General features: G+C 44.5%; 1 pseudogene across 1 annotated transcript; it reads left to right on the forward strand.

Moving 5' to 3' along the window:
- The first annotated feature begins 22,071 nt into the window (after positions 1-22,071).
- On the forward strand, positions 22,072-27,324 carry LOC311523256 (zona pellucida sperm-binding protein 3-like; annotated as a pseudogene). Its single transcript has 4 exons — positions 22,072-22,233; positions 24,681-24,799; positions 27,057-27,175; positions 27,286-27,324. The product of its transcript is annotated as a zona pellucida sperm-binding protein 3-like (transcript).
- The last annotated feature ends 410 nt before the right edge of the window (positions 27,325-27,734 follow it).

A 27,734-nucleotide genomic window follows, 5' to 3' on the forward strand; every position in this document is an offset into this window, starting at 1 on the left:
GGAAGAACTGTAGGAACCTAGAACTTAACTCAGGAACACGTTTTTCCATTTATAGCTTTTGCCTGAGTTCTGTCCTTTTCCTTTTATTTGCAAATTGCTTTGAAAACAAACTGATATTGGTGGTAATAAACAGTGGTATTGTTTTTAAAATGTCGCATTTTGTGCCAGAAGCTCAGGGACTCCTGTTGGCCTCATATGACATAGATCTCTCTCAAGTATTCTTACATCTTTGTGATAGCACAGCTGGGTGCCACTGGCTAATGTTTGGCAGTGGAGCCTAGAGCTTCTCACAACCTCTCCAAGAATTCATATACAGATAAAAAGGAGATGGGGTGGGGGAAAGGGGAAGTATTGGACCGTGCAGGACTCCATAGGTGAGAGTTCTTGGGAATAAGGAGTAACAGCCCATCAAAACTTTCAGGGTCACGTCTGAGAAGAATGATTGACACCATCACAGCATTGCACCACTCACTCAAGCTAGGTCTTGTAAGTGGGTCAGTAGTACTTTGCAGACAGCTGCATCAAGTTATACACACTGTCCCAGATCCTCAGCTACTGTAAGTCAGCCACTGAAGTCCTCGGAGCTACACCGATTGACTCCAACTGTGGATCTGGCTCATTAAGTAGATATAGATATACATATGCTATAGCTGTCATAAATATAAAGGGAAGGGTAAACCCCTTTGAAATCCCTCCTGGCCAGGGGAAAGCTCCTCTCACCTGTAAAGGGTTAAGAAGCTAAAGGTAACCTCGCTGGCACCTGACCAAAATGACCAATGAGGAGACAAGATACTTTCAAAAGCTGGGAGGAGGGAGAGAAACAAAGGGTTTGTGTGTCTGTCTGTAGTCGTCTTGGCCGGGGACAGAACAGGAATGGAGTCTTAGAACTTTTAGTAAGTAATCTAGCTAGGTATGTGTTAGATTATGATTTCTTTAAATGGCTGAGAAAAGAATTGTGCTGAATAGAACAACTATTTCTGTCTGTGTATCTTTTTTGTAACTTAAGGTTTTGCCTAGAGGGGTTCTCTATGTTTTTGAATCTAATTACCCTGTAAGATATATACCATCCTGATTTTACAGGGGGGATTTCTTTATTTCTATTTACTTCTATTTTTTATTAAAAGTCTTCTTGTAAAACACTGAATGCTTTTTCATTGTTCTCAGATCCAAGGGTTTGGGTCTGTGGTCACCTATGCAAATTGGTGAGGCTTTTTATCCAACATTTCCCAGGAAAGGGGGGGTGCAAGTGTTGGGAGGATTGTTCATTGTTCTTAAGATCCAAGGGTCTGGGTCTGTGGTCACCTATGCAAATTGGTGAGGCTTTTTACCAAACCTTGTCCAGGAAGTGGGGTGCAAGGTTTTGTGAAGTATTTTGGGGGGAAGGACGCGTCCAAACAGCTCTTCCCCAGTAACCAGTATTAGTTTGGTGGTGGTAGCGGCCATTCCAAGGATAACGGGGGTAATATTTGTTACCTTGGGGAAGTTTTGACCTAAGCTGGTAAAGATAAGCTTAGGAGGTTTTTCATGCAGGTCCCCACATCTGTACCCTAGAGTTCAGAGTGGGGGAGGAACCTTGACATGGTGGCACAGTGGTGGGATTAACCTGAAATCATTTTGAGATCCAGTTGAGATTTTTTGAACTAGAAATACAGATTTTAAAAAGGAATTTTTAGGAAGTCCAGAAGGCAGCTTTGAAACTGAAAGCAGCTTGGTTTCTCTCTGCTTTGTGGCCAAGCAGAGACAAAAGGGGATTATCTTGTGAATTGCAGGTTTTCTTGCCTGGAGGCAGGGTACTTAACTCCTGCAGGGAAATTCACAGTCTTCCAACCCAGAGGTTTTTTTTTTTCTTTTCTTCCTAAAAGTAAATAGGGGGTGTGTGCTCTACCCATTTGCCTGGAGACAAAAGTGGCAGGGTTTTTTTTTAGGATTTTGATTTTTTTTTGTTTTACAAGGAGCACAGGTTTGAAAAGAAATTTTTTTTCTTCTTTGGGCTGGGTAAGCAGTTTTCCAAGTAGTTGGAGGTTTTTTGCTTTAATTTGGGCCCAGAGCAGAGACAAGGGAATTGTCTTTTTCTGTAGGCTGACAATCACTATCAGAGAATAGGTACTCTATTCCAGCACAGCAAAAGTTTACAGCCAAGTTTTGTTTGTTTATTTCTAAACCTCGGGTGTAAAGTTAGTTAAAAACAGAGAGGTTAGAATGGCCAAATCCTCAGCTCGACTACAGCTGGAATTAGCCAAATTTCAGGCTGAGGAAAAACAAAGGGAACATGAAAGACAGATAGAACTCATGCGGCTGAAGGAGGAGGAGAAGGAAAAAGAGAGGAAGCATGTGGAGGAGATGGAGAGGATAAAGGCCCAGCAGAATATACCAACAAACCCTAGCAATCCTTCTCCAGGTACCACTTCCCATCCCAGAAAGTTCCCCACCTACAAGGCAGGTGATGATACTGAGGCCTTCTTAGAAAACTTCGAAAGGGCCTGCCTTGGGTACAACATCTCTACTGACCAATACATGGTAGAGCTGAGGCCGCAGCTCAGTGGACCCTTAGCTGAGGTGGCAGCTGAAATGCCTAAAGAACACATGAACAAGTATGAACTGTTTAAATCCAAGGCGAGAGTCAGAATGGGGATAACACCCGAGCAGTCTCGTCGGAGGTTCAGAGCCCTAAGGTGGAAACCAGACATGTCATTTACCCGACATGCCTACCACATTGTAAAACATTGGGATGCCTGGATATCAGGAGCAAGTGTTGAATCTCCAGTAAATTTGCCCTTCCTAATGCAAATGGAACAATTCTTAGAGGGTGTTCCCGAGGAAATAGAAAGATACATCCTAGATGGGAAACCCAAAACTGTAATTGAGGCAGGAGAGATTGGAGCCAGATGGGTGGAGGTGGCAGAGAAGAAGAAAACTGGTCGCAGTTGGAGCGGAGACCAGAAGGGACCACCCCAGACCACACCCTATTACCGGGGGCCGCCCAAAGCCCCACCTACCTCCCAAAGAACCCTCCAGACCCCTTATCGTCCCACCACCCCGTTCTCCAGCAACCCTCCTCGCCCCAGTGACCCGTCAGCTGGACGATGTTTTAAGTGTAACGAGCTGGGGCATGTAAAGGCCAACTGCCCCAAGAACCCCAACAGATTACAGTTCATTGCACCGGAATCACACCAGAGGTCCACAGGCCCAGATACCTCCCAGATACCCTTGGAGCGGAGGGAAACTGTGAGTGTGGGTGGGAAGAAGGTCACCGCGTGGAGGGACACCGGAGCACAAGTGTCAGCTATCCATGCTTCCTTAGTGGACCCCAATTTAATCAACCCAGAGATCCAAGTGACGATTCAACCCTTCAAGTCCAACTCTTTCAATTTGCCTACAGCCAAGTTGCCTGTCCAGTACAAGGGCTGGTCAGGAATGTGGACTTTTGCAGTCTATGATGATTATCCCATCCCCATGCTGTTGGGGGAAGACTTGGCCAATCATGTGAAGCAGGCCAAGAGGGTGGGAATGGTCACCCGCAACCAGGCTAAACAAGCCGTGAGGCCTAGCTCTGTTCCGGAAACTTCTATCAGGACCCAGTCAGAGGTGATGGACCTGGACCCCAGGCCAATGTCTGCAACAGCAGTAGTGGATCCAGTCCCAGAGACCCAGACGGAACCAGTCCCAGAACCGGAACCAGCCAAACAACCAACACCAGACCCCGTGTCAGCACTGAATCCAGTACTTGCAACCTCAACACCAGAGGGCCCCACCGAACCTGAACTGGCAGCAGCCGATAACCCTACACAAGAGGCTCAGCCGGAGCCTGAATCCCAACATAGTGCACCAGCGGAGAGCGGTTCACAGTCAACAGAAACAGCTCCATCCCCTATATCGCTTCCAGAGGGACCAAGCCTAGGTCCACAATCCCATGAGGAACTGATGTCTCCAGCATCAAGGGAACAGTTCCAGACCGAACAGGAAGCAGATGAAAGCCTCCAGAGAGCTTGGACGGCGGCACGGAGCAACCCACCGCCTCTCAGCTCTTCTAATCGATCCAGGTTTGTTGTAGAAAGAGGATTTTTATACAAGGAAACTCTTTCTGGGGGACACCAGGAAGACTGGCATCCTCAGAGACAGTTGGTAGTTCCAACTAAATACCGGGCCAAGCTCTTGAGCTTAGCCCATGATCACCCTAGTGGCCATGCTGGGGTGAACAGGACCAAAGACCGTTTGGGGGGGTCATTCCACTGGGAGGGAATGGGCAAGGATGTTTCTACCTATGTCCAGTCTTGTGAGGTGTGCCAAAGAGTGGGAAAACCCCAAGACCAGGTCAAAGCTCCTCTCCAGCCACTCCCCATTATTGAAGTTCCATTTCAGCGAGTAGCTGTGGATATTCTGGGTCCTTTTCCGAAAAAGACACCCAGAGGAAAGCAGTACATACTGACTTTCATGGATTTTGCCACCCGATGGCCGGAAGCAGTAGCTCTAAGCAACACCAGGGCTAAAAATGTGTGCCAGGCACTAGCAGACATTTTTGCCAGGGTAGGTTGGCCCTCCGACATCCTCACAGATGCAGGGACTAATTTCCTGGCAGGAACTATGAAAAACCTTTGGGAAGCTCATGGGGTAAATCACTTGGTTGCCACTCCTTACCATCATCAAACAAATGGCATGGTGGAGAAGTTTAATGGAACTTTGGGGGCCATGATACGTAAATTCGTAAATGAGCACTCCAATGATTGGGACCTAGTATTGCAGCAGTTGCTCTTTGCCTACAGAGCTGTACCACATCCCAGTTTAGGGTTTTCCCCATTTGAACTTGTATATGGCCGTGAGGTTAAGGGGCCATTGCAGTTGGTGAAGCAGCAATGGGAGGGATTTACACCTTCTCCAGGAACTAACATTCTGGACTTTGTAACCAACCTACAAAACACCCTCCGAACCTCTTTAGCCCTTGCTAGAGAAAACTTACAGGATGCTCAAAAAGAGCAAAAAGCCTGGTATGATAAACATGCCAGAGAGCGTTCCTTCAAAGTAGGAGACCAGGTCATGGTCTTAAAGGCACTCCAGGCCCATAAAATGGAAGCATCGTGGGAAGGGCCATTCGTGGTCCAGGAGCGCCTGGGAGCTGTTAATTATCTCATAGCATTCCCCACCTCCAACCGAAAGCCTAAGGTGTATCATATTAATTCTCTAAAGCCCTTTTATTCCAGAGAATTAAAGGTTTGTCAGTTTACAGCCCAGGGAGGAGACGACGCTGAGTGGCCTGAAGGTGTCTACTACGAAGGGAAATGTGGTGGTGGTGTGGAAGAGGTGAACCTCTCCATGACCCTTGGGCGTATGCAGCGACAGCAGATCCAGGAGCTGTGCACTAGCTATGCGCCAACGTTCTCAGCCACCCCAGGACTGACTGAACGGGCATACCACTCCATTGACACAGGTAATGCTCACCCAATTAGGGTCCAACCTTACCGGGTGTCTCCTCAAGCTAAAACTGCTATAGAACGGGAGATCCAGGATATGTTACAGATGGGGGTAATCCGCCCCTCTGAAAGTGCATGGGCATCTCCAGTGGTTCTAGTTCCCAAACCAGATGGGGAAATACGTTTTTGCGTGGACTACCGTAAGCTAAATGCTGTAACTCGCCCAGACAACTATCCCATGCCACGCACAGATGAACTATTAGAGAAACTGGGAAGGGCCCAGTTCATCTCTACCTTGGACTTAACCAAGGGGTACTGGCAGGTACCGCTAGATGAATCTGCCAAGGAAAGGTCAGCCTTCATCACACATCTCGGGCTGTATGAATTTAATGTACTCCCTTTCGGGCTGCGAAATGCACCCGCCACTTTCCAAAGACTTGTAGATGGTCTCCTAGCGGGATTAGGAGAATATGCAGTCGCCTACCTTGACGATGTGGCCATATTTTCGGATTCCTGGGCAGACCACCTGGAACATCTACAAAAAGTCCTTGAGCGCATAAGGGAGGCAGGACTAACTGTTAAGGCTAAGAAGTGTCAAATAGGCCTAAACAGAGTGACTTACCTTGGACACCAGGTGGGTCAAGGAACTATCAGCCCCCTACAGGCCAAAGTGGATGCTATCCAAAAGTGGCCTGTCCCAAAGTCAAAGAAACAGGTTCAATCCTTCTTAGGCTTGGCCGGTTATTACAGACGATTTGTACCGCACTACAGCCAAATCGCTGCCCCACTGACAGACCTAACCAAAAAGAAACAGCCAAATGCTGTTCAGTGGACCGGAAAGTGTCAGAAGGCCTTTAACAAGCTTAAAGCGACACTCATGTCTGACCCTGTACTAAGGGCCCCAGACTTTGACAAACCGTTCCTAGTAACCACAGATGCATCCGAGCGTGGTGTGGGAGCAGTTTTAATGCAGAAAGGACCTGATCAAGAATTCCACCCTGTAGTGTTTCTCAGCAAAAAACTGTCTGAGAGGGAAAGCAACTGGTCAGTCACTGAAAAAGAATGTTATGCCATTGTCTACGCTCTGGAAAAGCTACGCCCATATGTTTGGGGACGGCGTTTCCACCTGCAAACCGACCATGCTGCACTAAAGTGGCTTCACACCGTCAAAGAAACTAACAGAAAACTTCTTCGGTGGAGTTTAGCTCTCCAAGATTTTGATTTCGACATCCAACACATCTCAGGAGCTTCTAACAAAGTGGCTGATGCACTCTCCCGTGAAAGTTTCCCAGAATCAACTGGTTAAAATCGTCCTTGAGATGTGGAAAATATTGTTAGTCTTTATGTACTTGGTAGTATATTTAGAGATGCATGTGTCTTATTAACTCTGTTTTCCTAGAGCTCCAGGAAGAAATCCCAGCCAGTGTTTCACCCTAGCTGAGATTTGGGGGGCGTGTCATAAATATAAAGGGAAGGGTAAACCCCTTTGAAATCCCTCCTGGCCAGGGGAAAGCTCCTCTCACCTGTAAAGGGTTAAGAAGCTAAAGGTAACCTCGCTGGCACCTGACCAAAATGACCAATGAGGAGACAAGATACTTTCAAAAGCTGGGAGGAGGGAGAGAAACAAAGGGTTTGTGTGTCTGTCTGTAGTCGTCTTGGCCGGGGACAGAACAGGAATGGAGTCTTAGAACTTTTAGTAAGTAATCTAGCTAGGTATGTGTTAGATTATGATTTCTTTAAATGGCTGAGAAAAGAATTGTGCTGAATAGAATAACTATTTCTGTCTGTGTATCTTTTTTGTAACTTAAGGTTTTGCCTAGAGGGGTTCTCTATGTTTTTGAATCTAATTACCCTGTAAGATATATACCATCCTGATTTTACAGGGGGGATTTCTTTATTTCTATTTACTTCTATTTTTTATTAAAAGTCTTCTTGTAAAACACTGAATGCTTTTTCATTGTTCTCAGATCCAAGGGTTTGGGTCTGTGGTCACCTATGCAAATTGGTGAGGCTTTTTATCCAACATTTCCCAGGAAAGGGGGGGTGCAAGTGTTGGGAGGATTGTTCATTGTTCTTAAGATCCAAGGGTCTGGGTCTGTGGTCACCTATGCAAATTGGTGAGGCTTTTTACCAAACCTTGTCCAGGAAGTGGGGTGCAAGGTTTTGTGAAGTATTTTGGGGGGAAGGACGCGTCCAAACAGCTCTTCCCCAGTAACCAGTATTAGTTTGGTGGTGGTAGCGGCCATTCCAAGGATAACGGGGGTAATATTTGTTACCTTGGGGAAGTTTTGACCTAAGCTGGTAAAGATAAGCTTAGGAGGTTTTTCATGCAGGTCCCCACATCTGTACCCTAGAGTTCAGAGTGGGGGAGGAACCTTGACAATAGCTAATACTACAAACTTCTTATCTCATAACCCATCTTATTCCTTTCCGAGTAACAGCCGTGTTAGTCTGTGTTCGCAAAAAGAAAAGGAGGACTTGTGGCACCTTAGAGACTAACCAATTTATTTGAGCATAAGCTTTCGGTTAGTCTCTAAGGTGCCACAAGTACTCCTTTTCCATCTTATTCCTGTATATAACCAACTTACTTACAGATGGATACTTGTACTTTACTTAGCACCATCATACCTACAGCTTATGTACGTGACTTTCTTCCTGGACACAATTTATATTCTGATTTCTATTTCAATATCAATAGTAACGCATTTAAAAGTTAAAACTTACCATGTGAACCTTCAAAGAAAAAAGTTTGCTGCTTAAATTAGAGAACAAACTGGGGGCAAATTGGGTACTCCTTGCCCTGGTTTTTAACAGAAGAATGACGACTTTGTATTAGCAAAAGCCACTGAGCATATCCCAGTTTAATTGGCTCCATCAAGTGAAGTTTTACTTCATTAAACCTCTAGCTTAGAGATGGGAATATTCCATTCACATCCTGTCATGATCCTTTCCCTCTCCACCATAGACACTAGCCATGCAACTTTGTAAGCTTTGGGTTTCTTAAACTCATAGTCTTTAGCAAATATTTTTCCATGCAGCTGAAGAAGGTGAAGTCAAGTCCTGCTCATGTTAAACATAGGAAATAATTTCAGTCGGACTAGTCATGGCAAGCTGGATTTCTCCACTGTTCTGCTTCAGCTTTGCATCCAAGTTCATAAACAAGATTAAATTTCCATATTACATCTGTTGCATCAAATAAAAGCAACCATTGGGGACTACATATGTGCTCAAGTTACTAGTACTACTTGCAAGAATCACCTTTTCTTTTTAGTCCAACTCTTTAGCAAGCTACCAGTCTGACTAGGGCATTTAGACTAATGTTAGCCGTGTCTCATGTTCCAAGCTTTAGAGAGTACAAATATTTGATTTAAATATGTTGAGGCCTTGTATCTGTCTTTTTAACAGTCAATTCCTGGTCTCACTGAAGTCACTGCAAGATTTGCTGTTATTTTCAATAGGATCAGGATTTGATGTACATATATAAGCATTCCTTGGTAATACAAGTATGCTTGTATTACTATCATGTACTACCTACCTGTAATATTCTTACTTAAAAGTTACCTTTTCTTGGAAGTGCATACTATAGTTTGGGTACAAATTAACTTTTTTGAATCTAAATGGACCGGGGTATGTCTACACTATGGAATTAGGTCGAATTTATAGAAGTCGTTTTTTTAGAAATCGGTTTTATATATTCGAGTGTGTATGTCCCCACAGAAAATGCTCTAATTGCATTAAGTGCATTAACTCTGCGGAGTGCTTCCACAGTACCGAGGCAAGCGTCGACTTCCGGAGCGTTGCACTGTGGGTAGCTATCCCACAGTTCCCGCAGTCTCCGCTGCCCATTGGAATTCTAGGTTGAGATCCCAATGCCTGATGGGGCTAAAACATTGTCGCGGGTGGTTCTGGGTACATATCGTCAGGCCCCCGTTCCCTCCCTCCCTCCGTGAAAGCAAGGGCAGACAATCGTTTCGTGCCTTTTTTCCTGAGTTACCTGTGCAGACGCCATACCACGGCAAGCATGGAGCCCGCTCAGATAACCTTCACCGTATGTCTCCTGGGTGCTGGCAGATGCGGTACTGCATTGCTACACAGTAGCAGCAACCCATTGCCTTCTGGCAGCAGACGGTGCAATAAGACTGGTAACCGTCATCATCATGTCCGAGGTGCTCCTGGCCACATCGGCCGGGAGCGCCTGGGCAGACATGGGCGCAGGGACTAAATTTGGAGTGACTTGACCAGGTCATTCTCTTTAGTCCTGCAGTTAGTCCTATTGAACCATCTTATGGTGAGCAGGCAGGCGATACAGATTGTTAGCAGTCGTACTGTACCATCTTCTGCTGGGCAGGCAAGAGATGAGGATGGCTAGCAGTCGTACTGTACCATCTTCTGCCGAGCAGCCATGAGATGTGGATGGCATGCAGTCCTTCTGCACCGTCTGCTGCCAGCCAAAGATGTAAAAGATAGATGGAGTGGATCAAAACAAGAAATAGACCAGATTTGTTTTGTACTCATTTGCTTCCCCCTCTCCCCTGTCTAGGGGACTCATTCCTCTAGGTCACACTGCAGTCACTCACAGAGAAGGTGCAGCAAGGTAAATCTAGCCATGTATCAATCAGAGGCCAGACTAACCTCCTTGTTCCAATAAGAACAATAACTTAGGTGCACCATTTCTTATTGGAACCCTCTGTGAAGTCCTGCCTGAAATACTCCTTGATGTAAAGCCACCCCCTTTGTTGATTTTAGGTCCCTGAAGCCAACCCTGTAAGCCATGTCGTCAGTCGCCCCTCCCTCTGTCAGAGCAACGGCAGACAATCGTTCCGCACCTTTTTTCTGTGCTCAGCTCACTTTGGCAATTAGGAGCACATTAAACACCACACACATTATCCAGCAGTATATGCAGCACCGGAACCTGGCAGAGCGATATCGGGCGAGGAGGCGACATCAGCGCAGTCACGTGAGTGATCAGGACATGGACACAGATTTCTCTGAAAGCATGGGCCCTGCAAATGCATGCATCATGGTGCTAATGGGACAGGTTCATGCTGTGGAACGCCGATTCTGGGCTCGGGAAACAAGCACAGACTGGTGGGACCGCGTAGTGTTGCAGGTCTGGGACGATTCCCAGTGGCTGCGAAACTTTCACATGCGTAAGGGCACTTTCATGGAACTTTGTGTCTTGCTTTCCCCTGCCCTGAAGCGCATGAATACCAAGATGAGAGCAGCCCTCACAGTTGAGAAGCGAGTGGCGATAGCCCTGTGGAAGCTTGCAACACCAGACAGCTACCGGTCAGTTGGGAATCAATTTGGAGTGGGCAAATCTACTGTTGGGGCTGCTGTGATGCAAGTAGCCCACGCAATCAAAGATCTGCTGATATCAAGGGTAGTGACCCTGGGAAATGTGCAGGTCATAGTGGATGGCTTTGCTGCAATGGGATTCCCTAACTGTGGTGGGGCCATAGACGGAACCCATATCCCTATCTTGGCACCGGAGCACCAAGCCGGCGAGTACATAAACCGCAAGGGGTATTTTTCAATAGTGCTGCAAGCTCTGGTGGATCACAAGGGACGTTTCACCAACATCAACGTGGGATGGCCAGGAAAGGTACATGACGCTCACATCTTCAGGAACTCTGGTCTGTTTCAAAAGCTGCAGGAAGGGACTTTATTCCCAGACCAGAAAATAACTGTTGGGGACGTTGAAATGCCTATATGTATCCTTGGGGACCCAGCCTACCCCTTAATGTCATGGCTCATGAAGCCGTACACAGGCAGCCTGGACAGTAGTCAGGAGCTGTTCAACTACAGGCTGAGCAAGTGCAGAATTTGGACGTTTAAAGGCGCGCTGGCGCAGTTTACTGACTCGCTTAGACCTCAGCGAAACCAACATTCCCACTGTTATTACTGCTTGCTGTGTGCTCCACAATATCTGTGAGAGTAAGGGGGAGACGTTTATGGCGGGGTGGGAGGTTGAGGCAAATCGCCTGGCTGCTGGTTACGCGCAGCCAGACACCAGGGTGGTTAGAAGAGCACAGGAGGGCGCGGTATGCATCAGAGAAGCTTTGAAAACCAGTTTCATGACTGGCCAGGCTACGGTGTGAAAGTTCTCTTTGTTTCTCCTTGATGAAACCCCCCGCCCCTTGGTTCACTCTACTTCCCTTTAAGCTAACCACCCTCCCCTCCTCCCTTCGATCACCGCTTGCAGAGGCAATAAAGTCATTGTTGCTTCACATTCATGCATTCTTTATTCATTCATCACACAAATAGGGGGATGACCACCAAGGTAGCCCAGGAGGGGTGATGGAGGAAGGAAGGAAAATGCCACACAGCACTTTAAAAGTTTACAACTTTAAAATTTATTGAATGCCAGCCTTCTCTTTTTTGGGCAATCCTCTGTGGCGGAGTGGCTGGTTGGCCAGTGGCTCCCCCCACCGCATTCTTGGGCGTCTGGGTGTGGAGGCTATGGAACTTGGGGAGGAGGGCGGTTACACAGGGGCTGTAGTGGCAGTCTGTGCTCCAGCTGCCTTTGCTGCAGGTCAACCATACACTGGAGCATACTGATTTGGTCCTCCAGCAGCCTCAGCATTGAATCCTGCCTCCTCTCATCACGCTGCCGCCACATTTGAGCTTCAGCCCTCTCTTCAGCCCGCCACTTACTCTCTTCAGCCCGCTACCTCTCCTCCTGGTCATTTTGTGCTTTCCTGCACTCTGACATTATTTGCCTCCACGCATTCATCTGTGCTCTGTCAGTGTGGAAGGACAGCATGAGCTCAGAGAACATTTCATCACGAGTGCGTTTTTTTTTCTTTCTAATCTTCACTAGCCTCTGGGAAGGAGAAGATCCTGTGATCCTTGAAACACATGCAGCTGGTGGAGAAAAAAAAAGGGACAGCGGTATTTAAAAAGACACATTTTATAAAACAGTAGCTACACTCTTTCAGGGTAAACCTTGCTGTTAACATTACATACATAGCACATATGTTTTCATTACAAGGTCGCATTTTGCCTCCCCCCACCGCGTGGCTACCCCCTCAACCCTCCCCCCTCCCCGTGGCTAACAGCAGGGAACATTTCTGTTAAGCCACACGCAAACAGCCCAGCAGGAACGGGCTCCTCTGAGTGTCCCCTGAAGAAAAGCACCCTATTTCAACCAGGTGACCATGAATGATATCTCACTCTCCTGAGGATAACACAGAGAGATAAAGAATGGATGTTGTTTGAACGCCAGCAAACATACACTGCAATGCTTTGTTGTACAATGATTCCCGAGTACGTGTTTCTGGCCTGGAGTGGTAAAGTGTCCTACCATGAAGGACGCAATAAGGCTGCCCTCCCCAGAAACCTTTTGCAAAGGCTTTGGGAGTACATCCAGGAGAGCCGCGAATGCCAGGGCAAAGTAATCCTTTCACATGCTTGCTTTTAAACCATGTATAGTATTTTAAAAGGTACACTCACCGGAGGTCCCTTCTCCACCTCCCGGGTCCAGGAAGCAGCCTTGGGTGGGTTCGGGGGGTACTGGCTCCAGGTCCAGGGTGAGAAACAGTTCCTGGCTGTCGGGAAAACCGGTTTCTCCGCTTGCTTGCTGTGAGCTATCTACAACCTCATCATCATCATCATCATCTTCTTCGTCCCCAAAACCTGCTTCCGTGTTGCCTCCATCTCCATTGAAGGAGTCAAACAACATGGCTGGGGTAGTGGTGGCTGAACCCCCTAAAATGGCATGCAGCTCATCATAGAAGCGGCATGTTTGGGGCTCTGACCCAGAGCAGCCGTTCGCCTCTCTGGTTTTCTGGTAGGCTTGCCTCAGCTCCTTAAGTTTCACGCGGCACTGCTTCGGGTCCCTGTTATGGCCTCTGTCCTTCATGCCCTGGGAGATTTTGACAAAGGTTTTGGCATTTTGAAAACTGGAACGGAGTTCTGATAGCACGGATTCCTCTCCCCATACAGCGATCAGATCCCGTACCTCCCATTCAGTCCATGCTGGAGCTCTTTTGCGATTCTGGAACTCCATCATGGTTACCTCTGCTGATGAGCTCTGCATGGTCACCTGCAGCTTGCCACGCTGGCCAAACAGGAAATGAGATTCAAAAGTTCGCAGTTCTTTTCCTGTCTACCTGACCAGTGCATCTGAGTTGAGAGTGCTGTCCAGAGCGGTCACAATGGAGCACTCTGGGATAGCTCCTGGAGGCCAATACCATTGAATTGTGTCCACAGTACCCCAAATTCGACCCAGCAAGGCCGATTTAAGTGCTAATCCACTTGTCAGGGGTGGAGTAAGGAAATCAATTTTAAGAGCCCTTTAAGTCGAAATAAAGGGCTTCATCGTGTGGATGGGTGCAGGTTTACATCTATTTAACACTGCTAAATTCGACCTAAAGTCCTAATGTAGACCATCCAGTTTAACCCAACTGAAGTCAATGAGGTTGTACTGATATCACTGGGAGAAGAAATTGGCCCACTGGGACTTAAATCATTTTAAATAACCACCTTGTAAATAACCACATTGTAAATAACTTGTATTTTTAAAATTCTTCACATTGTAACAATCAGAAAAGTCAAACACATGACCCTGGTCCTCAGGCCCATCTGACCTGCACGCAAGACACACTCTAGTTCAATTACACATATTTGGGTTTGAAAGACTATAAAACTGGACAGAATCCAAGGTCAGCTTACCAACTAACTGAATTTGAAGTGGCATTTCTAGCACTACCTTCACATTCTCTGTGAAAAGAGAATAGACTAGGATTGGCTCTGAATTACCTGCAAATAAACTCAAGTAATTTTTATATAAATGAGCCTCATTAGTTTTTGGTTTTATAGTACATTTTTAGTTTTTTTCTTCAAGCATCACAATTGCTGCATCCTAGAAAGTGTTGCTGGGGCCCAGAGGTTTGTCAGGGAAATGTTGCAAAGCTTTCACATAACCTTCACAACGGTCTATACGTGAGATAGTCTTTAGCTTTCCTTGTATTATACCACTTATGACTCAAGTCCTACATGGATTAACCCATGTGAATGATGCATTTCTTTGCATTTGTGGGTGAGTTTACTGAAAAAGAAAAGGTCAGAAAACTTTTCTTAGGAGATTACATGCAGAAATATTGACCTCTTTACTGTGGCACCACTCCGAAAGAGAGCATACGCAGCTTGGAAGAGGGTTACAGTCTGAAGCCAAGATTTTCAGAAGTGATTAGTGATTTGGGGGACCTCCACTTTTGGGTGTCCAACTTCAGACACCTTAAAGAACCCCCATATTCAGAAGGCGCTGAGCCCCTCCCTCTGAAAATAAGGCCCCTATTTGATAATGAATGTTACTTAGAGCAGAAGCACATGTTATCTCTTAAAGTTAGAACTTTTTCTGTGTCCATCAGATCACGATACTAAATGTCCCTGTTGTAGGGATAACAGCATAATTGTATGGCTTGATAGCCAATACCACTTGCAGTACAGCCTAGTTTCTCCTTCAGTGAGTGGATTTTATGAGTCTGCAATGCACTAAACGTAATTGTCAGCTAATTTTCCTAAATGAACATTATGAATTCAACCGGCCGAAGCACAGCGAAATGTCATCTGCATCCCAGCTTGCAAAAGCTGACCTCACCATATACACCAAATAGCAGCACTTAGTTCTAATTGCACCTTAACTAACGATGATAAAGCATCATGTGATTCCACATAACTATCAAATGACCACATCCTAATCAGTACCTTTGAATATAAAGGATAGTTTAAAAGATTATTACATACATTAAACAGCCGATGTCAGGTCACGTCTGGCTCCAATTGCATGTTTTGTAGAAATAAGTTTTTTACAAAAGCTAAGCCAGTACAAATGGTTTCACAGTGTTTGTTCTTTTTATTTCCACTGGAAATCGGTTCTTAAACAAATAAGCATTCACTGGGAGTGTTTTCCGCGTATGGCTTGAGCCTCGGAACATGCACCTGTTTAACTTTACTAACGTTGCAATCCCATTGCAGTCAATGGAACTGCTCGTGTGAACCAAATTATGCATATGCATAAATATTTGTAGTACCAGGGCCTAAAACATTTTCACCTTAGTGAGTGAAAACCTCGGAGTAAAGTATCCAAGCACCCAAACTTGCTGACACTGAAAGCCATGCTTACTTTTATGCACATGAATAGTTAAAAGAATTACTCTGTATTTGCATCCATATAATTGAGAGCAGCAGTTGGATCCAGCAAAAGTACACTGAAGTAAAACTAATCAGACTGGATAGACCGTATCCACAGCTGATAGATCATTAATAAAGTTCACAGATGTCAAAATGGGCCACATTCTCCTCTATTACACCCAGTGCACATCAGGTCTAATTATGTTGCCATTGACAGATTTCCAGCAGTGTAAAACTGGTGTAACTGGGGGCAAATCAAGCCTACTAGTCTACGTAATGTATCAATCTTCAGTAAGTATAAATACTCCTTTATCGGTTCCTTACTCTTAATGTATTCTATGTGCATTTCCCTGTAGCAGCATGTATCCATTCAACAGATGAGTCTATTATGTATTTCATTGCATAGGATGTGTGATTTGGTAAAGTACTGTATACATTTGTAACTTTAGCTTTTAAAAAATGGGATAGTTAATATATACATACATCTTACTTAGCTACATAAATGTTTTTATTGTTTAATTATGTTTGCTCAAAGCAAGCACACTCCCATAGCAGTAGCAAGAAATTTTCTTGCAAGTTAATAAGTAGAATTGAAATCTTCTCTTCACAAGTAGGTGAGTTCTCTGGCAATCAGGCTGTTGGGGATGATGTCAAGGGAATCCACTGAAAATGCTTAGGGAGTTCACTGGCATCCTAATGGGAAGGATGGGGTGTCCTTCTGATTCAGTGGACTATGAATCAGTTGAAGAAGAAGCTTAAAAGAGCCATGAGGAACGAGGTACCAGGGGGTCTGTGCCTTAGAGGAACCATCCAGTGGGTTGTGACCCAAAATCTGAAATAAAGCTATACATTATTAGGAATGGAGGGACCTTACTATAGCAGTCCTCAGAGTCTGGCAGACCCAGCAGCACTCTGAAGATGCAAAAGCCAGAAGCCCTCAGCTCCAGGTCCCAAAGTCACTAGTTCTTTAAAGAAACAAAACAAAACTTAGTCCATAGGGTGGGATCTTAGAACCAAACTGCTCTAGCCCCACTAGGCTGTTCTTACAACCTCTTCAATTAAAAGAATATCACTTTGACCTTATATATGTGAAATATGGAGCTCCTGTCCATCAGCATTAAACCTCAGGCACATGTTGACTTGTCCAAAAGGTTCCTAGCATCTAATTTGTTGTGGAGAGTTCTAGGCTGGTCTACCCTTAAAACCCTATAAAACCCTTATATTGTCATAGTTATGTCAGTAAGGGATGTGAAAAACCACACTCCTGAGCAACGCAGCTATGCTAACAAAAACTCCAGTATCAACACAGCTATGCTGATGAAAGAGTGCTTCTGTCGGCATCACTAACATCATTCCTATGTCAGCATTTCTATATCAGCAGAAAATCGCCTTCTGTCAGTATACACTGTGTCGCTACTCGGTGGCGATGCCAGCATAGTTATACCAACATAGTCCTAGTCACTCACCTTCCATTAAAACAAGTGGAAGTCCCAAAGCAAAAGCCGTGCATAAGTCTTTGAGAGTTTACTAGCAAGTATTCAACTTAAATATTAACTCTAAACAGAGGAAACATTTGAAACTCTTTTGTTAATGAAAAATCAACAGAAATTGCTTCTTTCCCAATAAGTTATTCTGACATGTTATAACACGCTGTAGAGCTAGGAAAGCATCTTTTAATGCACTGTCATTTGTACTATGTTTTGTAACAGGTTCTATCACAGGAACTGCTCAGGATTTTAAAGTCACTGAGCCTGATCCCTACAATGTGTTAGGCAACGCAACTCCTGATAAGTTATTGAAAACAAAAGCAATTTCTATTCGTCACATATTATTGTTAAACTATTTATAGACTTGGAATTGTTGCCACCATCTTGTTTTTGGCTTCTAGAGCAACTGTATGTTGTGATGCTTTGTGGTAGCTTCCGGAAACAATGCAACATGACAAATCATACTGTAGAGTGAGGCTACAATGGAAAGCTGGAGCATGCATGTAACACATCACTTTTCCGGTTATGGGAATCTGAACAAAAATGAAACTACCTAAAAGTTAAGCTGCCAGAACATATTGAGAAAGTAGCAGATACAGAAGGTTGGGTGAAGAAGAAAAGGATACAAACCCACTGGAAAGTGCTATGGAAGTATCGGTCCTGGCTTGCCACACAGTAACTCCCCACATAGACAAATCTTAAAGGTCTGGAAAAGGATCATGAAGAAAACCCTGGGCAAAATCCTATGCCCACTAAAGTCAATGGCAAAACTCCTGTTGATTACAATGGAGTCAGGATTTCACCTCCTATGTTTTAAATATTTGTGCTCAATGGGTTAAATAAAAAATTAATGGGTGATGGAAACAAAGGGACAGATTGTGTGTGTTTGCTTTTGGGGCAGGCAACAAGTTTGCACAGAAATCCTCTTCCCCTTTTACCTCCTGCCAATGCCAGAATTCTCTATGAGAAATTATTTATAATTTTCCAAGATATTTATTTCCAAGATATTTCCAAGATATTTTATTAAGTGACCTTAATTCCAGTTTTGTATTGCTTCAGACTATATTGCGAGGCATAATACACCAGCCAGATACTAATAACTATTTACAAAAGTGGATACCACTGTTACACAATGTTCAACTTGTTTCCCTGACATACATCCCTTGTTTTTCAGACATTCGAAGTAGCTTCTCCATCATTTTTAAATGTGATTAATCCAAACTTTTAGCTCATGCTCCTCAGCAGAATCCATTCGCTTTGGACACAGCCTTTCTCTGGGACATATTTGTCCCTTTCTTCTGACCATTGCATTATTTAGGTCAAGTTCCAGATACTATTGCGCTTTCTGGTTTATTAAGTTGTTACTGCTGGCAGCCTTTCAAGAACTAGCTAAAGGAAGTAGTTACACAATGGAGATATAGATTTCCTTAACTTGATTATTTAATTTTAATGACTGCCAGAAAGAGTTATCCTTTGCACTCATTTTATACCAACCTCAAAGTTAAATCACCTATTGCCTTAGTCTCTACTTTCACAAACTTTAAAGTCAAAACAGATTTCCTGCTGTTTTCTCTGAAATATACAATGGAAATGTGACATGCAACATTAAAAGAAAGGAAATGTCAAGCTGCTATATTTCGATGGCTAGTTTATTTATTCGGTAGGAAGCTGATGGCTTCTCCTAATAATATTCAAAAGCAGTTGTAGCTTCTTGTTTCCTTACAGGCAATTTCTAATTTGTAGAGTAAGAATTAAGTTTACAGTAAAAAAGAAAGGTGCAGTTTTCATGGTAATTTTCAACCATAGAGAAAACTGTAGTGATCTTTCTGGAGGCTATACATAGTCCTCCTTTTATCAGCACACCATACGAATTACCCAATGGCTCCATCCTAACCCTACACAATACCTGTGCATGATCACTCAGTTTGATACATTTTACTTTTCTGTTAGATTAAAAAAAAAAACTAGCCAATCATAATTATTTATTCTTTTAAACTTGCCTGCACTGGTCCTCAACACATCCTCCTCCTGTCCAGGGCAAGATGAATGCCTCAGTGCAGCTGAGCTGTAGCTCACGAAATCTTATGCTCAAATAAATTGGTTAGTCTCTAAGGTGCCACAAGTACTCCTTTTCTTTTTGCGAATGCAGACTAACCCGGCTGTTACTCTGAAACCACCATCTAAATGTAACTGACTTAGCCCAAATGCAGTCATGAAAGTCACACAAAGTTACCACTTGATTTTTGTCTCTTTGGCATAGCTGCTGTTTATTGATATCCATTCTTTTATAAGAGTTGTTGATATTTTCTCTTTTCCTGCCAACCCATAGCTATTATCATTCCTTCAGTGTTCAGTATCTCCTTCACCATGATTTGCTCTATTTTTGAGTTTTCTGCCCCACTGGGCCAGATCTTCATTTGTTTCCTTGAGAGATTTAGCCCTCCATGTGTTATTCACCATGTTGTCCTTCAGCCCATGGATTCTCCAACTGTAGATCCAATGGCATCAGAAACACTGGCCTTTTTTATGGCTAGATCAGAGAAAAGTCCTGAAACTATGGGGGTCAGTCCCCAAGCCAGTTTGTATTGTTGTTGTTGCTGCAAAATGGGGTCAGGGTATGGCAAAGGTTGAGAATTGCATTAGTTCATACTTGTCTGGCCAGCCATTAGCTTCTATTCTATCTTCTCTCAATGTCCATTTTCTTTCCCATATAGTCTGTTATAGCTAGCAATGTGTTAAAGCAACGGCAGTAGATCATTTGTGTTTCATTATGAGATGTGGTCTCCAAATTTTGCAGCAAAATCAATTCATTCAGATACTTTTGTTTTATTCACACACATTAAATGAAATCATGCACTATTTTTATTTAAGTTCAGTTTTGGAAAAATGAAACACTTGCATGCTCTTAGTCTAGCCAGCATTTCTGACTCAAAGACACCTTTGTATCTACTCTCCGAGAAACCACCCTGCAAGCAGTACATTTTAAACATTAGGGAAATCAAAGGGACTGCTCACAGAGTAAAGTACCATTCAATGTGAGTAAAGGTGGCAGAATCTGGCTCCTAGAGAGAATGTTTGTTTTGTTATTGCCCTTCTGATTCTAAGTGGTAGACACGGAGAATTATATAAATACAGAAAAGAAATGCCACCATTTTGGGATTCATATTTCAGAAATCTCTTTGTGCATTGCACAGAGTTTGTGTGACTAAAACTAAAATAACCCAATAGGAAAGAGGTTTATAATGTTACTAAGACAGAATTTCTATTGACTTCATGGCAAGTGTAATTTGTTTTTTTTTTAAGTGAAGTACTATATATCCTTCTTATAAAACTTGGCTAGATTCTCAGCTAGTGTAAACCACTGTAGCTTTCCCAAAGCCAGTGAAGTTGTGCTGATTTACACTAGTGGAGAATACAGCTCCCTTTCTATAGAAGATAATAACTATGGTATGAATATACAGAAAAACAAAGAAGTAGTTCTAGACTCACACAATTTTATTGTAATAGAATTTAGCACCAGGGTAGATAATACATAAATTCCAACAAAAAGTATCATTTTGGAAGCATGCTTTGACTGATTTTCATTAGTAAGTTATAGATTTGCAACTTTGCTCTGATTGGGCAATAAAATCAGGAATAAATTATAAAGGTATGAAACTCAGCCAGCCTCAGTTGATATGTGGTCTGAATAATTATTATAAATGAAGCAGTCATGGTAAGTAGTTAGTTTCTCTCTAAGACTTGATTCACTCATGTTGTACCAACTAAGTTCCTCTTTTTCACTTTCTTTTACATTTTACTTTTATTTATTTATTATTGCTTTGCAACATAAAGGAAAGGAAAGTACTATGTGTATTATCCAGTACTGAGATAGCTCATTATTTTTCTGTGTTCAATGACAATCAGGTTGAAGTTCCTGCAATGATTGTATTGAAAAGTTCCATGTTTTCTCATGCACGTTAGGCCCCAGTCCTACATCAGGATTCATTAGCATAGACCAGGGGTATCCAAGGGGTGGAATCTGGACCCTGACTATACCTTGACTAAGAAATTTGGACCTTGACAAAAATAATTGATTACCCCTGGCATAGACCCCTGCATTTTACAGAACTATTTCAATACTAGCTAGCAGGTAATGTGAAGTATAAGGGCTCAGTCTCTGGCTCTATCTAGTTACACCTGCTTGTATGCTCTGAAACATTTACTCAAGTGATCAACATTACACACTTCAATAGTATACAAGGGTCTAAATGTTTGCAGTATTAGGGTCATATGAGTATGCAGGAAAATGCATCTTCCAGCCGGTGGGGATTAAAAAAGTCATGCAGGGCAAAATGGGAGCAGCTGTCCATTATGTTTGCTAGAAAAAAGGATAGATTCAGTTAGAACCTTACCCATTACAATTAATGACATTTATTCTCCTAATTAACCACCAACCATTAAGATTTTAATTTACAACTGAATGTACACAGCATAAAATATTTGAAAAAGCCCTTCTGATATTAAGCAGCATCATGGACTAACTACAAATGATACTTCCCATCCAAATTAAAAAAGTTTAGCAATGTGTTTCCAAGAACCCTTCAGGAATTTCCCCACACACAGATCAAGATAGGTGGGACAAGTCCTCATTACTCCCCCTACTCCAAATTCTGCTCTGGCCACTGGAAAGGGCTCTGCTTGCCTGCAGATTATTTACTACAAGCTGAGAGAAGGTCAATTAACTGACGCAGCTGTGAATGGACATGGGGTATAAAGGGATTTGGAGCAACAGCCTTTGTGTGTGGTGCAATTACTCAGATTAAATAGAATAGGAGAGAGTAGGAAGCAGATGTTTCTGTGTCTGATAATTAATACAGTACATTGCTCTGACTTCTGGAATTTGTCTAGGAGCATTTTAGCAGGGTTGGAGACCTTCAAACAGAGTTAATATTTACCCAAGACAGTACTGTGTGCTATCACCTGCTCCATCCCTTCCCTGGGCTCTAGCTAGAGCTGTGTCCTTATGGCAACCTGTTACCTTACAATGCCAAGAGTCTCAGATGGTAATAACTGTGCACCAGGACCTCTTTGAAACAGGCCAGCTGACCAAAGCTACTGATCTGAGCCTTGGCCCAGCTGCTTGCCAGCACTCTGCCTTGAATGCTGCAGCCAACAGGGTTATCTTTCAGATGGGGCTGCATGAATGTGGCAGTGTGCTGCAGGTAAGGACTGGGTTTGCTCTCTCAAAATTAAACTGCAGGGTCAGTATCTAATGACTCCCCCTTAGCTCTGTCTAGTTGTGGATAACCAGAAAACTCTTCTAGCTTGTGTAATGCTGAAATCTCTAAATCAACAGAACCTGGAGGTATTATTGGTGTGCTGCCCTAGATTGGGCAGGGTTCTCAGCACAAGTGCAATCACAGGGCGAGCAGACCCATGCAAGCTGGAACAAGAAGCGCAGTACAGACAGTCTGGTGGTCTGTGCCCTTTGTTTACTCCTCCAGAAGGTGCTGGGATTCGGCTTCTCCATCCTGCCAGCTGCAAGAAGACAACAGCACTGTAGGGAGTCTAGTTGTTGTGCTACGGCGTTCTGAGTAGGGTGACCGTACATCCCATTTTGGCCGGGACAGTCCCTTTTTTAAGTCCTGTCCCGGACTGCCCGATTTCTTTTTTTTTCCCCAAAAAGTGGACATTTGTCCTTTTTGCTCTTCCCAACCTGATCCGTTGGCAAGTGCAAATGGGACAAATGCCCACTTTTGCCCCCCACCCCCCAAATGGAGTGCAGAGGAACATGGGGAGGGGGTTGGGTCGAGTGGTAATGCCAGCCTGCACAGGGAGGGAGGCCAGGGCTCAGGTGAGCAGCGATACCAATCTTGTGCAGGGAGGGGGAGACATAGCTTGGGTAAATGGCTCTGGCCAGCCCTGCATGGGGAGGGGTAGGGCTCAGGTTAGCCCCACATGGTTTCCTTTTTTCCCTTTGGGAAATATGGTCACCCTAGTTCTGAGAGTGCACTGCATTGTGCTGTGACTTCAGTGTGTGACGCTGGAGTTAGATAAACACTTTAATTGGTATTAGGGGTGGGATCCACAAAGGGACTTAGGGGTGTTGTGGCACCTTGAAAATCATGGGAACAACACTGCAATCCACAAAGCTGCGCTGGGTGTCTAGGCTCCCTGTACACTGCCCGGGGAGGGATAGGTGCCTTACAAGGTGATCCAAAGAAGCCAGCATGCTATTTGGGGAGGCTCTTAAGATAATCAATGGGAGATGTCCAACGACTATTCCACTGTGGATAAATCATTCGATGGTCATTGGGCCAGTGAGAGCCTGGCCCAAACTCTGTAGTCCGGTGGTTATGGTGTCCATCTGGGAAGTGGGAGACTCCAGGTCCACTCCCCCTGCTCCAATCCCTCTTTCCTTATTTATCCACGTTGGAACAGCTTCTACAGGAGAGATGGGCACCCCACACCAGAATATCCCATAGCTCAGTGGGTAGAGCACTCTCCTGCAAGGCGGAAGACCCCTGGCCAAATACTTACATGCCCTCAGGTGGATTGGGGTGAACTGCATGTGGGATTCCCAGCTGAGTGCTTTAACCACCCCATACCGGCTAGACACCTAGAGGGAGGCTGCAGTTTACACGCTACAGGCAGAAATGTAGGTGCTGAGTTTTCAGGGTAAAGGTTCCCTCACAGTGGAGCCAAAACTGGGACTTGGGTACCTAAACCAGAGCCTTAGGTGCCCAAGTACCTCTGTAGATCCCACCCTCAGGCTGCATCATATCTTCCTTGTGGTTCTCAAACTAATTGAAATACTCTGTTACTTCTATAACATTCCTAAAGACTACAACTTTGTACAAACCAGCTGCTTAGAGAAAGGAATAGGGGTCTCATTTAGCTAATTCCTTCTAACTGGTGCCTGTCCTCATTAAAGAAGATTAGGTGTGAATTCATGTAAAGCTGCTGGGATGAAGTCCTCATCCACTTCACACGGCCAACCAAAATCCAGATCAGAGTTTACTAGGGACTTTCTCAAGTGTGTCATGCTTAAGAATGAAGAGGACTCCTATACCCGAGGTGGGGATCAACTAACTAACAAATTCACTTAAAATGAAATTGTACCACCCCATACTGGCTTAGGTACATCACTGAAAAGAAGTCTTGGTGGTGGTTGAATGAATATTCTTCCACTTGCAATCCAGAGTATTAAAGTAACTCTTCTCAGAACTGAAAACTGGAGTAACTAGTAAACGGGACCTTTAAAACTGCCATTAGTGAAAAATCACCCAAAGGACCATTTACTGCATTGGTGGGTGTCTGGGCACCTTTCCTTTTCTTTTGGGTAAAAAGACAATCTCTGAGGGTGATCAGATTCCAGACAGTTGTGGGTCTACAATTTGGGGAGAAAGAACTAATCTGACTATCACTATTTCTAATACTTCCATAGAAAGCAGAATAAACTACTGAATGCAGTTTATAATCTCCTCAGGGAGCTGCAGAGTTCCATGGCATATGGTGACAAATGTTTCTGCAGGAGTTAGCCTGCCATGGAGCTAACACTAATGGCCCAAACATAACCTGAGTGCTAGATGCCTTGCTTATTTGATAGTCTTTAAAGGAAGGATTAATTATATCAGATTCTCTCCCTTCAATATGTGAATCTTTCCAGATGATACCAGACTCCTTGGTTTACAGCACAAACCTTTATTACAACCTATCTGCTGAAAACAACTCTATTATCTTAAGAACAAATCCAGCTGTGATTCCTATTGAGTGTTGTTATCCAAGGTGAGTCAGGCATTTTAATCTCATCTTTCACATTTACTTGCCAGTCTGGGTTCTACTTTAGCAACTGAGGGTGGGGGGGTGCAAGAGGGGATCCAGATGTGGGCATTGCAACACTGAGTGTCTAACTTTTAGGTACCTAGAAAGTCAAAGGAACAACATTTCAATCAACAGCCCGAGTCAGGGAGCCTAGGTACCTATACAATGACTGGGGAGATAGAGGTACCTTAGACTCCAACCCACAAAAGCCAGCACAACAGGAGAGGAGCCACTTAAGGTAGCCAGTGGGAGATGCTGATGAGAGGGCTGTTTGCTAAACCCTGCCCCCCTCTCAAAGATAGGTACTTAAGGGCTTGCACTGGGGCAGCTAGGCTGCTGTAGCATGTGGTGAAGATGCTACTGATGCTGACAGGAGATGCTCTCCTGTCAGCATAGATAGCTACCACCTCTTGGGGAGCTGCAGTATGTCAATGGGAAAAGCCCTCTTGTCAACATAGTTCTGTCTGCACAGGAAGCTAGGGCAGTATAACTGTCGCTTGGGGGTGTGGTGTTTCCACACCCCTTCGTGACATAGTTATACCGACGTAGGTTGGTAGCATAGACCAAGCCTCATAAGTCTGGGCTGCAGGAAGGTGCCTATCTCTGCTAGTGTTCCACAAACAAGAACCTGCTGCCTGGAGTCAGGCACCTTAAACGTCTACAGCGTTCCTTGCAGGAACAAGTTCAACACCTGCCTTGCTTCACACACACCCTCCAGTGCTGGTGCTGCTATAGAGAGTCTCTATAGCCCAGTAGCTAGGGGTCCCATCCCTCTGCTCCAATTACTCTTTCATTACTTAACCAACTTCAACTGGAGAGATTGAAGGAGCCCCACATCAGACTATCCCATGACTCAGTGGTTAGAGTATTCACCTGGGATATGGGAGACCAGATTCAATTTCCCCCTCCCTGCCTGAGGTGGGGGATGATTTGAATAGAGACTCTCTTTTCTTCCGGTCAGGCAGAGAGGGAGAAACTGAACATGGGTTTCCCACATCCCAAATGAGTGCTCTAACCATTGAGCTAATGGTTAAGGTTAGCATCACTGCCTGCTCCAATTGAATTTTGAATGGGACCTGATCCAATAGGTGGCCTCTGGGCTCATCTACTGGATTTGCCCCTGCATGCAACTTAGGTGGCTGCATCCCTATCTTCCCCGTTTGTGAATTGCTCTGTAGCTTAAGCGGGAGATAGGTGTCCAGATGCCTGTAGGGAGGCAGAAATGTACACGCCCCAGAATTTCCTATGGAATTTTCACAGAAGTAAGTTTAGCATCTACAGGGTTAGGTGACAGCCAGGCAGGAGTCAGATCCCAATGGTGGTACACATGGGGGACTTAGGTGCCTATTCTGGAGTCCAGGCACATAAGTTGCTTTGTGGATCCCACTCTGCGTTTCTGTCTTTCAGGAGAAACAATTTGAGCAGAAAGCAATCAAGCCAACATGGGTTCCCTTCAGGTCTATGCTATCTGCAGAAGAGAGGCTGGTTTTTTTCTTGTGTCTGATGAAAGGCAGGTGGTATGAAAAATTTGGGGACTTCCTTGGCAGTAGCCAAAATCATAGCAGCATAAGGCAGATGACATGCAAAAAAGACCCCTTACTAGGTCTCTTGAAGGCAGAGGAGTCTAGTATGTTGATGTGTAGGCGTGTGTGCACACACACTTGGGTTACCAGTTCAAGTTACTTTCTACGCAGGGGAGTTGTGAAAGCTTCTTGAGGGAGTAGCTCAGTAGGGACCAGCACTTATCCTGTAGCATGCACTGTTTCTTGCACCTACTATATCTGGCTAGAAAGCATGGGCTTTCTTCTGGAAAGAGAAGATGCTGCATCTTACAATGAGCGCTGTAGTAAATACCCCCCACTCTCCTCCTACAACACAATAATAGCGGGAAACATTCTCCCTTGATTCACCTTTGTTAATGCTAAGTGCACAGATTGTCAGGCTTTTACAGATGACTGGGCAGCTGAAAGGACCTCCAGTGGATTCCACCGGGGGGGTATGATTCACCTTCAAGCCGACGTCAGTACTGGAAGTCATGTTGTGCTGAGGCGCTTTACAGACCATTGTGTAGCTACGCTAATTCCACAGCGGGACTCCACTCTCCAATATGTGATCCACTTCAATGGGTAGGATCTCGGCGGGAGGGGCTTTCATGGCCTGACATATCTTGTAAAGAGCTAGTGAGTAGAGGATTGCTCTAACCAGGGTCTTTTTGACCTACCTATCTCGTAGATGGGAGATCAGATGACATCCTCAGCTTTCCTATCCCCATGGCCTCAGCAAGATTCCCTTCAGTTCACAGTTGACATTTTCCGGTTTGCTGGAGATACTAGAAACTTGGTAAGAACTGTTTCCTTTACTCCAAACTAGAGACCTAGGTCCCGCAACGTTGTAGTGTTCCCTTGTCCCACTCTGACAGTTCTGATCCCTCTATTCACAGTTGCACCTAGATCTATATTACATGCCATATGGTCACTGCAGCTGACTAAGCTCCAGATTCTCTGAAGAAGGCTCCTTCAACAAAGCAACCAATACATGAGTAGACTTTTTGGGGGTGGACGAGGAGGGGAGAGGGAAATGGAAGAGCTGTTGAAAAACCAAAGTTTCTCCCTGTTAACGTTGCCATCTCTCCCACTGCAGTTGGTCACCTGTGGAAGGCACCAGGAATATCTGTAGCTGCTGTGAGACGGGGACTGTGGGTCACTTGGAGGATAATCCAGAAGATGTATCCCTCTGCATAGACCCTGGAGGAGAGATGTGTCTTCTAGTCATGGTATGTATGTCGCATGCATCTAATCAAGATACAGGGAGCATGTTTATCTTCAGAATCTGTAAAGCTTTGACTTGGTCTGACTAAGTGAATCATAAGGTCTCGCAAACATGTGGGTGAGTGGACTAA

This window comes from Lepidochelys olivacea, assembly GCF_965140295.1.
Source record: "Lepidochelys olivacea isolate rLepOli2 genome assembly, chromosome: 7".
NCBI classification, from domain to species: Eukaryota; Metazoa; Chordata; order Testudines; family Cheloniidae; genus Lepidochelys; species Lepidochelys olivacea.